The 16,887-nt window shown below is 41.1% G+C and overlaps 1 long non-coding RNA gene across 1 annotated transcript in view; it reads left to right on the forward strand.

Annotated features, from left to right (window-relative positions):
* The window catches only part of LOC138950884 (uncharacterized), a 12,995-nt gene extending 8,418 nt beyond the window's left edge, over nucleotides 1–4,577 (forward strand). The window contains exon 5 of the long non-coding RNA XR_011450848.1: nucleotides 4,482–4,577. This is a non-coding gene — a long non-coding RNA (uncharacterized lncRNA). The remainder of the gene's footprint in view (nucleotides 1–4,481) is intronic.
* Nucleotides 4,578–16,887: the final 12,310 nt, after the last annotated feature.

A 16,887-nucleotide genomic window follows, 5' to 3' on the forward strand; every position in this document is an offset into this window, starting at 1 on the left:
TGGTTGCATCAGGTTATGTGCATAAGGTCACACCAGCCTCGGTTTAATCCCGTCCCCGTTGGTTGTTCTGCCTAGAGTTGCGTAGTAAGTTTGAATTTTATTTTGGTTGAAATAAACTGCATGTTAATAAAACTGTTATTTCTAATATGCTGACTTTCAGTATGAGTTATTTCTAATATGCTGACTGTTAGCAAATGATAACAAGACATGTCGAGAAAAAAGATATCAAAATGAGCCTTTAGGCGAATTTTGATAGCGTTTTCGAGACATGTCTTGTTATCATTTGCTAACAGTCAGCATATTAGTAATAACGGTTTTATTATCCGTGCGTGGTAACAAACATAATACCCGAAGCGACCCTGCAAGTAAAGTGTCGCCATTTTGGCTTGGTTGGTTACAAGGTAAACAGAGCAAACAAAACAAACATCCAGCACACTTTCAGCTTTCAAGTAATCTTTCCCAAAAAGTTTAATTCAGAACGTGTCCCTTCTTTTCTGTGCATAGTATCATAAAAACACTCAACAACAACAAAAAACCAGAACACAGCCCCGAAAATGCTAACGAAACAGAAAGTCCGAAATTGGAACGGACAGTTCTCGGAAGAGCCATCTCAAATGTTGCACATTTGTGTTGCGCATGCGCAGTTGAATGCGGTTAAATGTCGGTGGAATTGAATGTTGATCGTTGCATGCGAGAGGTCACAGTGATGGAACATTGGCGGATTTGGTCTCGTTGGAGGCATGGCAGGTTCGTATTCCGGATCGAAAAGAGCTGCTACCTCGTCGTTGCTGAGTTCCACGTCCTGTCGGATCGTCTGCTGGCTTGTGACAGTCGCCGATGCAACGAGACGACCCCGTTCGATTCTGCTTCCCGTCGAAGTTTTGGCTTGTTCTCCCCGCGAAGTATGACTTGGGAGCAGTGCCAACTGCCTATTCTCTGTGAGCTGGGACGACATAGCAGCTGCCATCTCTAGTTTTTTGGCGGTGGATGTTTTTTGGTAAGATCTAACAGTTTTGTGACCGGTGACACTGATAATGTCAATTGGACTGAAGTTCTTGTCTGCGAGTAGTGTTGCACCCGTCGCTCGCACGCTGTGGTTTGTGTAGATCTATATCTGCGACAATTGACACAGCTCACTTCTTCATAGTGTGGACGCCCATGGGTCTGTTGTCATACCATGTTTCGTCATCTCCATGGAACGTATTGACAGAGAATTGCCAAAGATGCTCACACTTTGGATTTAGCAGAGACAGGTACTTGTAGCTGTACACTTACTGGACAGCTGCTGTCCCCAGTCTCTGGCATGACTCCAGTCACAAGTTCTTCGTCTCCAGCTCTGTGATTCTTGGTAAGTTCATCAAACCGTTTGATTACGTATTGTTTCCCTGTTGTTTGATCCATCTTCACTTCGAAGGTGTCTTTCGTCATTTTTTCAAAGTTTTCCAGGCCCCGTCTAAAAAAATAAAACCGGACATCTAACTGAACCTTGTTCAAAAGGCCAGTGGGGGTGTTGGGAGACTTGAATTTTGATGCGTATAGGTTTTTTAGATCTTCTTGATTGATGGCAGGTTTGTTTGCCATGTTGCCAAAAGCACATAGGTGTAGTCTGCTACGGACAGCACCAAAAAGAGTTGCTTCCCTTTACTCAGTATTAAACTTACTTGCCATTCTATTTCCCTCCCACCGACAGAATTTGCTTTTTAGCACATTTTACACAGTAAATTGCACGAGAAAAATGTCAAAAAGTGACATTCAGTAGAACAATTCACCCTGATGTTTTTTATATTAATTTTTATTTTGTCGTGGTGATTTTTAATGCGTTATACAAAAAGGGTCCCGCCTTGAACGTTATAACATTTAACAGGTCACCTAGAATCAGTCCTGATTGGTCACATAGCCATAAAGGGCACTAGAATGATAATAATATGAGTTATTTCTAATATGCTGACTGTTAGCAAATAATAACAGACATGTTGTCGAGAAAAAATATATCAAGCATGAGCCTTTTAGGCGAATGCTGATATCGTTTGTGAGACATGTCTGTTATCATTTGCTAACAGTCAGCATTTTAGAAATAACGGTTTTATTTCCGTTTAATTCGACCAAAAGAAATTTCGAAGCGACCCCGCGAATTAGACAGAACAGCCTCAATGGGAACTGGAGCGCTCCTACCTGATTATGCCTGTCAGTCAAAGAATTCTCGTGACCTGGGTCAGCCAATCAGAGTAACACACCTTACGTGATAAATGTTCACAGGTCAAATGCGTTTGACACACAACAAACCATGTTGAACATGCGTTTCGGTTGATTCGCTTTTTCATTTTGAACAGAGAGCAACAGATTCAGAACCGACTCCAGACGGATGGGAAATGACGTAAAGATACATTTGACGTAAAGCGAGAGACCCAATGTAACTTGATTTTCCGAACTTTAATAATTTAGATTTCAAGTGAGCGAGTCGGCATTGCACACTCAGAGGATGGGCGGTGCCTCGCTGTTCCGTAAAGCACCCACCGACAAAACGCGCTTTTCGGTATTTTTTTGATAAAGAGAGTATTATCTGACAGCATTTGAAGTGTCATTCTTTAGAATAAATCACACTGATATTGCTGATTTAAATTTTTACTTTGTCTTGTTCATTTTTATCTTGATAAACAAAAAGGGTCCTTGCCTGAACGTTATAACATTTAGAGGGTCACCTAGAATCCGTCCTGATTGGTCAAAAAGCCATATGGGGCACTGAATTGGTAATGACAAATGTTAACAGACATGTGTCGTAAATTGTATTCAAATTCGCCTGCCGGATCATTTGGATATGTCCTTTCTTCGACATATCTGTTATCATTTGCTGACTGTCAGCATATTAGAAAAAACTAATAATATCGTTTTTAATTCACCTGAGTAATAGTGAGTGAGTCTTCCGTGTCTGTATGGATGGCGGGCTTGCCGACCGTCCGTGGACAACAATAGTAACGTTACAGAAATTATATCTAACAAAAAAACGGTCTCAGATCGCCCCAAGAGCTATACACAGTTCAGGTTGGGGGGTTGTAATTATATGACCACACACCAGGATTACCTTAAAATAAACGTTTGAGCGCAGATTTACTCAAATTGAAAAAAGGCTGTGTTTTGAGTGGGCATAAATTATTGTCGTCCCACCTTTCGACTCTGAGTATTTCATGCACTATTCCTAGAGATACAGATCTGAAATTGAGCCGAGAGCTACAGAATTCATTGTTGGAGTTAAATAGATGAAAATACACACGATCGATGAAGGTCTTAGAACTAGTGCTTGAGCGTTCTATTTTTAAAATCCGAATGCTGTGTTTGGTAGTCGTTGTAGACCTTGATATTCTCCAACCAACATTGTGTCTGTTTTTGTTGTGCGAAGCGTTTTAGCGCTGTATTGCACGGAATTTGCATGCGTAAGCTAGACTGTACATTTGACTTCCATAATCCAACGGTCTTGATCTTCATTGATGAACTAGAGGAATACCCGGCTTTGCCGGGGTGAATCGCGAGACAGAGACAGACAGCGTGGCGGTTCACCACAATCACCTTTAAAGGCGAAGTCCGCTCAAACGGGATTGAGAATTTTAGAGCTTATTTCTAAGCCCTATATTATCTGTTATGGCTTCTCAAATGCCAGAACATACAGACAGACAAAAGCCGCCAGACCCCATCACAAACAGAACTCTACAATCCACAGGTGTTGCCTCCACACACGCACACACACACACACACACACACACACACACACACACACACACACACACACACACACACACACTGACATACACACACACACAACGACCCTCGTCTCCATTCCCCGTCTATGTTAACACATGTAATCTAAAATTGACTAAAAGTGTGTTTTTTAAATAACACAACACAGACTGACAACAACAAGAACAAACAGTCAGGCACAAGTGTTTTTCTTGAGAGAGCACGGCTACAGTAACCAGTCGCGCTGTCTGCTTTACGAAGAGCTGATGACCGGCTGAGCCAGCGACAGCTTTGACCCAGTTGACTGGCTGAGATTTGTTTAAATCTATAAATCTGTACACCACACCGGGAGGTCACTGGGCCTTGGGTATGCACAAGATTCACGGACTTTCATCGCACAATCCGTTAACGCTCGATTTCATAAGTACAACAAAGACAATACATAGTTATTAGCAGTTATCATATCAGTAAATAAATCAATCTTATGATGCTCCACCAGCCTGCGTACTCCAAATTTCGGCCACCATTTTTAGTCGTATTTCCGAAAATTATTTCCCGTTTTCGCAAACAAATCGGCTGTGCACACGGTTTATCCTGATTCTGCCGATGTCTATGCTTGCTTCAAATTGAATGGTATGCATCTACTGTACGTAGATGGTAGGATAGGATGCTGTTGTTACACGACCTAAACTGCATGGCCCCATGGTGTCACCATTAGCAAAGACTGTGTGACATACGCACTTTGTTTTCAGAGAACCTTGGCTTGATTCTCGGGGTCGTCTTAGGAACTTTGGGATTCCTCTCTATTGTGTGTCTCGGCGTCGGCTTGTTCGGACGACGAAAGGGGGAAGCGGGTGAGTGTATAAACAGTATTATGTGTCCAGGTAACTGGTCTGTGTGTGTGTCCGTGTCTGTGTGTGTGTGTGTGTGTGTGTGTGTGTGTGTGCTGGGGTGGTGTGTGTGTTGGGGTCGTGGTTGTGTGTGTGTGGGTGTGAACACGAATACAAATAAACTTTATTGTCATGAAACGTTGTGTTTATAAAACACGGGAAGGTAAAGAACAAAATGATTTAATTGTTTCTTTTTTTGGAAGCAATTATATACTTATTCTCTCAATTTAGTGTGTACGGTGTCTACTTGCAAAAGTTGACCTAGTACATCATAACAATGTATAGGTTGATTAAATTCACTCATGAAAGATTTTCGAAATTGGTTGTTTTTTATGCAATCATCTCGAACATGTATTTCATCTTCTATTACTCCACATGTTTTACATCATCTATTTTCCCTAGGTGTATTGCTGTATCTACCAGTTTAAATTGTCTTGTCGTGTGCACTTATCCTTTTTTTTTTTTAATATTTATTGTATTGACTATATGTTCCACTTCAAAACGTATGTATATTCCTTCTTACGCGCACGCGATCATGTTCCCCAACACAGATCTGTTGAAGCAATGGCTTGGGATAAGAACCTCCTTCAACTGAAACACATACAACAAAATCAACAGCCTGCGGAGAATGAAAATGTTTTGACGAATTCAATGCATAACAGATTTACAAAAATAGCAAGAAAGATGAGTAATTCCTAATAATTTTTTTTGGATTCAATTTTATAACACCAATACCAGCTAGTCTGCTAAAGTATGTCCGCAAAGACTCCCATTTTTCTCGATAATGAGTTTTGGTATGTCTCCAAGTGAAGGGGTGGGTATATGTGTGGTGTTGAATATGATTGTGTGTGGGAAGGATGGTACCTTGAAGGTTTCTCATTTTCAATGCTACCACCTTTGAGTGGTAAAGTTATTGAGTTTGAACACGAGTCTCTCTCCGCCTGTTTGTATATGTCTGTCTGTCTGTCTCTGTCTCTCTGTCTCTCTCTCATTTCATTTTTGTAGTTAGTCCCTCTTTAGGGCGAGGGCTGGATGTAAAAAAGCAGACCACTGCTTAATCTACTCCCTCGTTAAATAAAAAAATTCTCTCTCTCTCTCTCTCTCAGTCTCTCTCTCTCTCTCTCTCTCTCTCTCTCTCTCTCTCTCTCTCTCTCTCTCTCTCTCTCTCTCTCTCTCGTCTCTATGGAATTCCATACCCCTACTCCTCCGAAATGCCTCTTCTGTGAAAACGTTTAGGCGCCAGTTCCATTCCCGCTTAATGGGTAAATAGAACACTTTTCATGTCTGATATTTTAGTGCTTTTTACATTTAGTCAAGTTGTGTTTGTATTTTGATTTGTTCTTTATGTGTATTGATAATGATATACATGCGAATGATTGGGACAATTCCTCCCCACATTTGTTTTCTCCCTTTTGTTATTAGTTGTTTTGGATGTTTATATGCAATGCATTATTGCAACTATGCTACAATTTCCACATTATATTGTTTTTCCCATTTTTGAATGTGTATACAAAACCATAACCCTTTTCTTATTACTATTTACATAATGTACGTCTGTAAGTAACAATAACCTTGTCAATTTTACTATCTATATTATGTGCGTCTGTATTAAGTGTTTGTATAAGGGACAGGTTGTAAGATTAGGCTTTGCCTAAAACCTCTATCCTTTGGTAATAAAGTTCAGTTTCAGTTTCAGTTTCTCTCTCTCTCTCTCTCTCTCTCTCTCTCTCTCTCTCTCTCTCTCTCTCTCTCTCTCTCTCTCTCTCTCTCTCTCTCTCTCTCTCTCTCTCTCTCTCTCTCTCTCTCTAGACAAAAATTATTTCCCAGTCGCCCTGAAACAGGCTAAAGTCATTCCTCTGTTTAAATCAGGTGACAAATAAGACCCATCAAACTATAGACCAATTTCAATATTGTCTGTTTTATCGAAACCACTTGAAAAACACATTAACAAACATATTCTAACGCATCTTAACCAAAACAATTTACTTCACCCTAAACAATTGGGTTTTAGAGCTAACCATTCCTGCCATGCTGCCTTAGTTTCTCTTGTTGATCAATGGCTGGAGAAAATAAACGACAATGAATTCTGTGGTGCCATTTTTGTTGATTTTGCTAAAGCCTTTGACGTTATTGATCACACGTTATTACTGAGAAAATTCGCATTGTATGGCGTCGGAATCGAAACTGTCAAACTTATTAGTTCATTTCTCACTGGCAGACAACAAACTGTACTAACAAACGCCTCGGCGTCGAGCATGCAAGAAGTAAAATACGGTGTACCACAAGGATCGGTTTTAGGACCACTCCTCTTCTCTATATACATTAATGACCTCCCCCTACATATTCAAAATGTATGTGAACTTTTTGCAGATGACACCACAATTCACTCCAGCAACACAAATTTAACTCGCTTATCAGAATCACTTCAAAGGAGTTTAAACCAGTTGACAGAGTGGACTGAACTAAACCATATGTCTCTTAACCCAAAGAAAACCAAATATATGGTCATAACAACAAGACAAAAACGCCAGAATATTTGTTCAGCTGGTCCTGCTTTAATTAATGATAGATGGTGAAATGGTGGAAAAAGTCGACCATCACAAACTGCTGGGTGTTAATATCGATAACAACTTGTCTTGGTCAACCCACATAGAGCAACTTAGTAAAGTGGTGTCAAAGAAAGTGTATCTCTTATCTAGAAATAAACACTTCCTGAACTGCCACACCAGAAAGTTATTCTTCATTGCTCATATTCAATCTGTTATTGATTACGCATCCACTCTATGGGACTCAGCAAGTGAAAATTCTTTAAAACCACTTAGCAGATTACATAAAAGAGCGCTAAAAGTAGTATTACTAAAGCACACTACCCTCACAGAGTTAGACTACATACATTTAGGGATCTTACCTCTAAAGTCAAGACTGCTTTTTAACAAAGAAATCTTTATGCATAAAATTATATCCGAAACTCTACCCCAAACCATTTGTTCAAATTTCTCTTTGAAGAATTCACACCACCTTATGAAATTTAACACTCCTCTTCCTAGGATAGACTTATTTAAGTCTAGTCTAGTTTATTCAGCCTACTGGAGAATCAAACCGGTAGCAGTCTTGGCTAAACAAACACGGACCTTTTCAGGTTCAGCACTCTATGAGAATGCCCTTAAATGCACTTCGGTGACTTCTCAATCCTTTGAGGTTGTAGAACTCTCCTCGGGTTATTCTTGTTCAGTGTTGCAATCGGCTCCGAAAGGGTTTGATTCTCCAGCAGGCTGTCTGTGAAGAGTTCTTTCTAGATATAATTCTTACCCCCTCCCCCCACCTCTTCCATTACCTCTAGTGTGCTCCCTGCTTTCAAAATTCCTTGTTGGAATGTAGGCGGTGGAGACACACACAGAGTAAAGGATGATCTTCCTTGCTCATGACGTAATTTCTATGCATTCTCGCTCTTGACGTCATTCTATATTTAACTTTTCTTTAAAAGTATAAGCGATCGAGTGCACATTTTGGCATTTTTAGCAGCGCTCTCATTATAAATTTATATATATATATATATATATATATATATATATATATATATATATATATATATATATATATATATATATATATATATATGTATATATATAAAACATCAGAAATTGTGAAAGAAACAATTGAAAGTCAGCAGAGACTTTCTTCCGAGATTTGTTAAAATCTCTTAGCAGAGAAAGAGAGAGAAATAAGTATCCCTTCACAGACAGCCTATTGGGAGCATCAGACCCTCCTCAAGGGGGACCGAGATTTACAGAGCAAAGTCCCTTTGTGGGGGACGTATCGCAAGGTAATCTAGTCCTGAGGAGGACCATTGTATTTGTACCTAGACCAGACACGTGTTTCGACACTATTGTGTCTCATCAGTGGTCAGGTGGTACTGATGGCGAGAGTTGTCAACCCATGGTATCCAACTAAGAAGCAAACCATTCTCTGAATGGTAGCTTCTGTTGGCATGGGAGACTACCCTCATCTGACAACCCCAAGAGGATATCTGTGAAGGGAAACACTTTGATTTAAGGCCAAAGTGTAGAATTGATATTTATTAAGAAAGAATTTAGAAATTTAGACAAGTTTTAACCAAGAAATTAGGTTAAAACAAGGGAAATTTGAAAAAGCCTAAAGGGAGGTAACTCTGTACCAGCCTGCAGATCCAGAAATGGATACGCGAACAAGTTAGATCTAATTTTGAAAAGGTTAAACAGGAAAAGCGGTCAACTTTTCACTGCTGTTCAACACAGGACTTGGTAAAGAAGAAGTTTTCTGCTTTATTCAATTGGATCGCTTTAAAGGCGATTGCAACTTTCACGGTGACCACATTATAAAACATCAGAAATTGTGAAAGAAACAATTGAAAGTCAGCAGAGACTTTCTTCCGAGATTTGTTAAAATCTCTTAGCAGAGAAAGAGAGAGAAATAAGTATCCCTTCACAGACAGCCTATTGGGAGCATCAGACCCTCCTCAAGGGGGACCGAGATTTACAGAGCAAAGTCCCTTTGTGGGGGACGTATCGCAAGGTAATCTAGTCCTGAGGAGGACCATTGTATTTGTACCTAGACCAGACACGTGTTTCGACACTATTGTGTCTCATCAGTGGTCAGGTGGTACTGATGGCGAGAGTTGTCAACCCATGGTATCCAACTAAGAAGCAAACCATTCTCTGAATGGTAGCTTCTGTTGGCATGGGAGACTACCCTCATCTGACAACCCCAAGAGGATATCTGTGAAGGGAAACACTTTGATTTAAGGCCAAAGTGTAGAATTGATATTTATTAAGAAAGAATTTAGAAATTTAGACAAGTTTTAACCAAGAAATTAGGTTAAAACAAGGGAAATTTGAAAAAGCCTAAAGGAAGGTAACTCTGTACCAGCCTGCAGATCCAGAAATGGATACGCGAACAAGTTAGATCTAATTTTGAAAAGGTTAAACAGGAAAAGCGGTCAACTTTTCACTGCTGTTCAACACAGGACTTGGTAAAGAAGAAGTTTTCTGCTTTATTCAATTGGATCGCTTTAAAGGCGATGCAACTTTCACGGTGACCACATTATAAAACATCAGAAATTGTGAAAGAAACAATTGAAAGTCAGCAGAGACTTTCTTCCGAGATTTGTTAAAATCTCTTAGCAGAGAAAGAGAGAGAAATAAGTATCCCTTCACAGACAGCCTATTGGGAGTATCAGACCCTCCTCAAGGGGGACCGAGATTTACAGAGCAAAGTCCCTTTGTGGGGGACGTATCGCAAGGTAATCTAGTCCTGAGGAGGACCATTGTATTTGTACCTAGACCAGACACGTGTTTCGACACTATTGTGTCTCATCAGTGGTCAGGTGGTACTGATGGCGAGAGTTGTCAACCCATGGTATCCAACTAAGAAGCAAACCATTCTCTGAATGGTAGCTTCTGTTGGCATGGGAGACTACCCTCATCTGACAACCCCAAGAGGATATCTGTGAAGGGAAACACTTTGATTTAAGGCCAAAGTGTAGAATTGATATTTATTAAGAAAGAATTTAGAAATTTAGACAAGTTTTAACCAAGAAATTAGGTTAAAACAAGGGAAATTTGAAAAAGCCTAAAGGGAGGTAACTCTGTACCAGCCTGCAGATCCAGAAATGGATACGCGAACAAGTTAGATCTAATTTTGAAAAGGTTAAACAGGAAAAGCGGTCAACTTTTCACTGCTGTTCAACACAGGACTTGGTAAAGAAGAAGTTTTCTGCTTTATTCAATTGGATCGCTTTAAAGGCGATGCAACTTTCACGGTGACCACATTATAAAACATCAGAAATTGTGAAAGAAACAATTGAAAGTCAGCAGAGACTTTCTTCCGAGATTTGTTAAAATCTCTTAGCAGAGAAAGAGAGAGAAATAAGTATCCCTTCACAGACAGCCTATTGGGAGCATCAGACCCTCCTCAAGGGGGACCGAGATTTACAGAGCAAAGTCCCTTTGTGGGGGACGTATCGCAAGGTAATCTAGTCCTGAGGAGGACCATTGTATTTGTACCTAGACCAGACACGTGTTTCGACACTATTGTGTCTCATCAGTGGTCAGGTGGTACTGATGGCGAGAGTTGTCAACCCATGGTATCCAACTAAGAAGCAAACCATTCTCTGAATGGTAGCTTCTGTTGGCATGGGAGACTACCCTCATCTGACAACCCCAAGAGGATATCTGTGAAGGGAAACACTTTGATTTAAGGCCAAAGTGTAGAATTGATATTTATTAAGAAAGAATTTAGAAATTTAGACAAGTTTTAACCAAGAAATTAGGTTAAAACAAGGGAAATTTGAAAAAGCCTAAAGGGAGGTAACTCTGTACCAGCCTGCAGATCCAGAAATGGATACGCGAACAAGTTAGATCTAATTTTGAAAAGGTTAAACAGGAAAAGCGGTCAACTTTTCACTGCTGTTCAACACAGGACTTGGTAAAGAAGAAGTTTTCTGCTTTATTCAATTGGATCGCTTTAAAGGCGATGCAACTTTCACGGTGACCACATTATAAAACATCAGAAATTGTGAAAGAAACAATTGAAAGTCAGCAGAGACTTTCTTCCGAGATTTGTTAAAATCTCTTAGCAGAGAAAGAGAGAGAAATAAGTATCCCTTCACAGACAGCCTATTGGGAGCATCAGACCCTCCTCAAGGGGGACCGAGATTTACAGAGCAAAGTCCCTTTGTGGGGGACGTATCGCAAGGTAATCTAGTCCTGAGGAGGACCATTGTATTTGTACCTAGACCAGACACGTGTTTCGACACTATTGTGTCTCATCAGTGGTCAGGTGGTACTGATGGCGAGAGTTGTCAACCCATGGTATCCAACTAAGAAGCAAACCATTCTCTGAATGGTAGCTTCTGTTGGCATGGGAGACTACCCTCATCTGACAACCCCAAGAGGATATCTGTGAAGGGAAACACTTTGATTTAAGGCCAAAGTGTAGAATTGATATTTATTAAGAAAGAATTTAGAAATTTAGACAAGTTTTAACCAAGAAATTAGGTTAAAACAAGGGAAATTTGAAAAAGCCTAAAGGGAGGTAACTCTGTACCAGCCTGCAGATCCAGAAATGGATACGCGAACAAGTTAGATCTAATTTTGAAAAGGTTAAACAGGAAAAGCGGTCAACTTTTCACTGCTGTTCAACACAGGACTTGGTAAAGAAGAAGTTTTCTGCTTTATTCAATTGGATCGCTTTAAAGGCGATGCAACTTTCACGGTGACCACATTATAAAACATCAGAAATTGTGAAAGAAACAATTGAAAGTCAGCAGAGACTTTCTTCCGAGATTTGTTAAAATCTCTTAGCAGAGAAAGAGAGAGAAATAAGTATCCCTTCACAGACAGCCTATTGGGAGCATCAGACCCTCCTCAAGGGGGACCGAGATTTACAGAGCAAAGTCCCTTTGTGGGGGACGTATCGCAAGGTAATCTAGTCCTGAGGAGGACCATTGTATTTGTACCTAGACCAGACACGTGTTTCGACACTATTGTGTCTCATCAGTGGTCAGGTGGTACTGATGGCGAGAGTTGTCAACCCATGGTATCCAACTAAGAAGCAAACCATTCTCTGAATGGTAGCTTCTGTTGGCATGGGAGACTAAAATCTAAACAAAGAATTTCAAGTGGCAGCCCAAATGTTCGACCTGTTGACAGGCCTTTCTCAGGGGCGTGTAATTCTGCGAGACGCCATGCATCAATTACTAAACAACACAATACCATGGTTATTTGAGTTACGAATCACAAAGCAAATATTTCAAAAATAAAATTTGCATTCAAGCTTAGATCTACTTTCGTTTTGATTGAAATCAAAACAAATGTGCACGTACGAATTCCAGAGTTATTACGTCAAAGGTATACTATCTTGTAGTGACGTATTCGTCGCTGGTGACGTAATTTCAAAGTTCGAACAAAATGGATACTTTTTCGCGCCGTGAACAGGCAAAATTATAATTCCAATGTCTCTTCACTCATGCGTAAGTACTTTAACGCATTTTGTTATGCCAAAGGTTTCCATAAAGATACACCACTTAACCCTTCGGACAGAATACATAAACAATATGTATCGCAACTATATGTTTTCGAAGACCGATAGAGAAGATACACTCAGATTTAGACATCTTCATACTCATGGACTTTTGATAAAGTTACATTCCGACAACCATCTTCGATGACAAATTCTCTCTCTCTCTCTCTCTCTAACTAACACACACACACACACACACACACACACACACACACACACACACACACACACACACACACACACACACTGCATGGTCTGAACGAAAGCTGAAATAGAATGTTTACGGATCACAATTGAGTCCACTCAGCACCAAAGTTTTTAATTTTGCAATCCAGAAAGACTCTTTTCCACCTCTCATCCCGTGTCGAACAAAAGATTCTTCCGATCTCTATGCATACCATATCACCGAGAGAATGGTCGGGCTGGTTGAAGTGCACTGTGAGAAGAGTACCTGTGTTCTTCCCAATGTGTTAGATGTGGAGATAGAATCTTTCTCTGAGACTGTTTTGAGTCTGCCCCACGTACTGGGCACTGTGGCATTTTTTTTTACACGAAATGAGATAGATGATGATTTTGGTGTCACAGGAGAAGTGTTCTCTAAGAGTGAAAGTTGTACCTGTTTTACATGAATTTAATGTGCACGGTGGACTCAATCAAGTGTTTTTTCACAGATGACCAATTTTTGTACGCTCACATCTAAAACACCTATATAATTATATATAATAAAAATAAATTGTATATATTGTAACAGATGAGACTTTAACCTGAACATTTGCAGATCTAACTTTCGTAATGAGAAACATGTGATACAGATCTAAAAGTGTTCTTCGTCGACGTACGTGAAGGAACTCTAATTTCAAGGTCGACAATGACTGGAAGACTTGTGGACAAATGTCATGATATTAACTGTGTTAAAATGTACTTACCAGAAAACTACTGCACAGTTCGTAGCAGGATACTTTCGTTGACCAGTTCATTTGGTTTTTATTCGGAATCGCGTTTGTATCATGAGAACGCGATCGATACGAACACAATAGAACATAATCTTCTCTTCGACGACGCCATTTTAGATGACGTGTTACACGAGATCTCATCGGGAAAGAACGATGAATGATTGTTGTTTTATACAATGTGCATGTAATTATTACTGTATGCATTTTAGAATTGATTCATTATTGATAAGATAATGATTGAGTGAAAGGAAATAGAGATTTAGTTAGGTAAGATAAATTGTTTGTACGTTGTTAGAGGTTACCTAGAGAAACGTAAACAAACACGTTCGATCGCCTTGACTCTAAGACGATCGAGAGTGTCGGTTCGTTGCTAAAGGTACCAGACAAACCAGACGAGCAAAGAAAAGAAAGGTATGTTGTAAGGAGAAATCGGGACTATGTTAGGCTTGGAGATGAGACTATGCTGGACGAGACTATGCTAGACTACACTACTCAAAAGAATTCAAGGGCCAGTGTCATTTTTGACATGGTTTGAAAAATAAAGTGCAGACTGAACAAAATGTGTTTTTTTGCCAAATAAGCAACAAACAGTGTTACGCAATGTTCAAGACAACGTGTTTCTGAAAAGGGTTCAGATGAGGGTTTATTCAAAGTGCTACACGGGGCCACAAAAGAAACGCAAAATTTACGTGAAAATGCCAACTTTTCAAACGCGTCTAGCTGACGCAGCACACCTGCGCAGACTGAAAACTGCAATGCACGTGAAAGCCGTAGCTTTTGTGAGCAGACGTCAACCAGTTTTTCAGACCAACGGGTATTTAAGGCCACGTTTCTTGAGCATTTCTAACCATGCCCCCAAGACGCCGACTGAGTGATGCTGCCAGAGGGATGGCCGTGGCCTGGCTCCAGGAAGGCGTAGCAGTGCGGGAAGTTGGCAGGCGACTGCAAGTGACACATTCTGTCATACAGAGGCTGAGAGATCGCTTCAACAACACCGGAAGTGTGCAAGAACCAAGGGAGGCTGCGCGCACACGAATGACGACATGGAGAGAAGACCGCTACGTCATCGTGTCAGCCCTGCGTAACAGAACCGCCACTGCAAACACGCTCAGGGGGCAAGTGCGAACAGCCACCAACATCCTGGTCAGTGACCAAACTGTTCGCAACCGTCTGCACGAGGTGAACATGCGATCAAGGCGGCGAGCGGTACGACCTCCACTCACTAGGGCTCATCGTGCAGCTCGTCTGGCCTGGACCCGGCGTCATCTGGCCTGGACAAGGCAGCAGTGGTCCAGCGAGCTCTTCTCCGACGAGTCTTGCTACACGCTGTCCTTCAACGACGGCCGAATTCGCGTCTGGAGACGTCCTAGAGAGCGCTTCAGCAACGCTACCGTTCTGGAGCACAACAGACATGGTGGCGGCTCCCTGATGGTGTGGGGTGGATTCAGTCTTCACCACAGGACACCCCTACACCGTGTCCAAGGCAACCCGACTGGCATCGCGTACAGGGATGACATTCTGCGTCCCATAGCCACACCAGTCCTTCATGCCATCGGACCAGGTGCCACACTGCAAGACGACAACGCGCCTGCACATGGAGCTCGGGTCGTCAATAACTTTCTGCAGCAGCAGCAAGTTATCAGGATGGACTGGCCCTCCCGTTCGCCCGATCTGAACTCAATCGAGCACCTTTGGGATGTCCTGGGGCGACTGATTCGAGCGAATCATTCTCCTCCACCAAACCTCAACGTCCTGTTCCACACTCTGCAGCAGGAGTGGCAGGCGATCCCTCAGAACACTCTTCAGACATTGGTCAGGTCCATGCGTCAGCGTTGCCTCGACTGCATCAATGCCAATGGAGGTCACACTCGTTATTGACTCTTGTGATTCCAATTGCTCTCTGTTCTGAATTTTGAAAATGGGGGTATGTCCATTCAAATGAAATTTTCTCGATGAATAATTCGTGTTGGTTAATGAAATTGTAACTGATCGAACAACAAGTGAATAAATTAAACTTCTGATATATGTTTTCTGTTGTTTGTCTTAATTGCTTTAAATGGGGAATGACCAACTGAGTGGCCCTTGAATTCTTTTGAGTAGTGTATGTTGGGCTTGGAGATGAAGTCTTTCTTTCTTTATTTGGTGTTTAACGTCGTTTTCAACCACGAAGGTTATATCGCGACGAGGGAAAGAGGGGAGATGGGATAGGGGAAAGGGGGAAGATGGGATAGAGCCACTTGTTATGTGTTTCTTGTTCACAAAAGCACCAATCAAAAAATTGCTCCAGGGGCTTGCAACGTAGTACAATATATGACCTTACTGGGAGAATGCAAGTTTCCAGTACAAAGGACTAAACATTTCTTACATACTGCTTGACTAAACAAACATTGACTATATTCTATACAAGAACCACTTAACAAGGGAGATGAAGTTATGAGATGCGGCGAGACGATGCTGGACTAGACTATGCTGGACTGGACTATGCTCTACTATGTTATGAGATGCGGCTATGCTATGCGGGGGTTATGTTTTATGCTGATGGTCTTTGACTTCATCTTCTTCTGGGTACGGAGCAGACTAACGGGAAAAGAATAAGAATAAGAAGAAGAATACTTTATCATCTCATAGAGAAATTCAGGCGTGGTACATAACAATAATGCAAACAGGACATTGTTTTTACATAAGACATATAGCACTATATAACAGGGCAGGTTATAAACACACCTCCCACATACCTCTCTGGCCATTCCTTGCATTGTGCTTACACATCGCACACATGGACATTCTTATACGCTCAACTTACCCATTCACACATGTATGGACATTCGACCACGCTCCACTTACACATTCTTATACGCTCCACATACACATTCACACATGGGCATTCTTATAATTATGCTCCACTTACACATTCCCACATGAACATTCGACTACGCCCACTTACACATTCCCACATGGACATCTTTAAAGCACTGCGCTTACATATTCTCGCACACCTACGCGTATAACGGACTATGGCTAAACATCATTGCAAAAAAAAATCATAGCATACAATATATCACAGAAAATATACGGACGTACATAAAACCAATACATACATGTACATTACTACTGATTGCACTGGCAGAAGAGGGGCTGAGTCGCGTATGTGGATGTGTTTACATGTTGCCAAGGGTGATGGATTTGGGGATGAAGCTGTTTTGCAGCCTGAGTGTCCTAGCTTTGTGCGTGCGAAGTCTACGGCCAGAGGGAATTTG

Source organism: Littorina saxatilis, linkage group LG16 (assembly GCF_037325665.1).
Source record: "Littorina saxatilis isolate snail1 linkage group LG16, US_GU_Lsax_2.0, whole genome shotgun sequence".
Taxonomy (NCBI): domain Eukaryota; kingdom Metazoa; phylum Mollusca; class Gastropoda; order Littorinimorpha; family Littorinidae; genus Littorina; species Littorina saxatilis.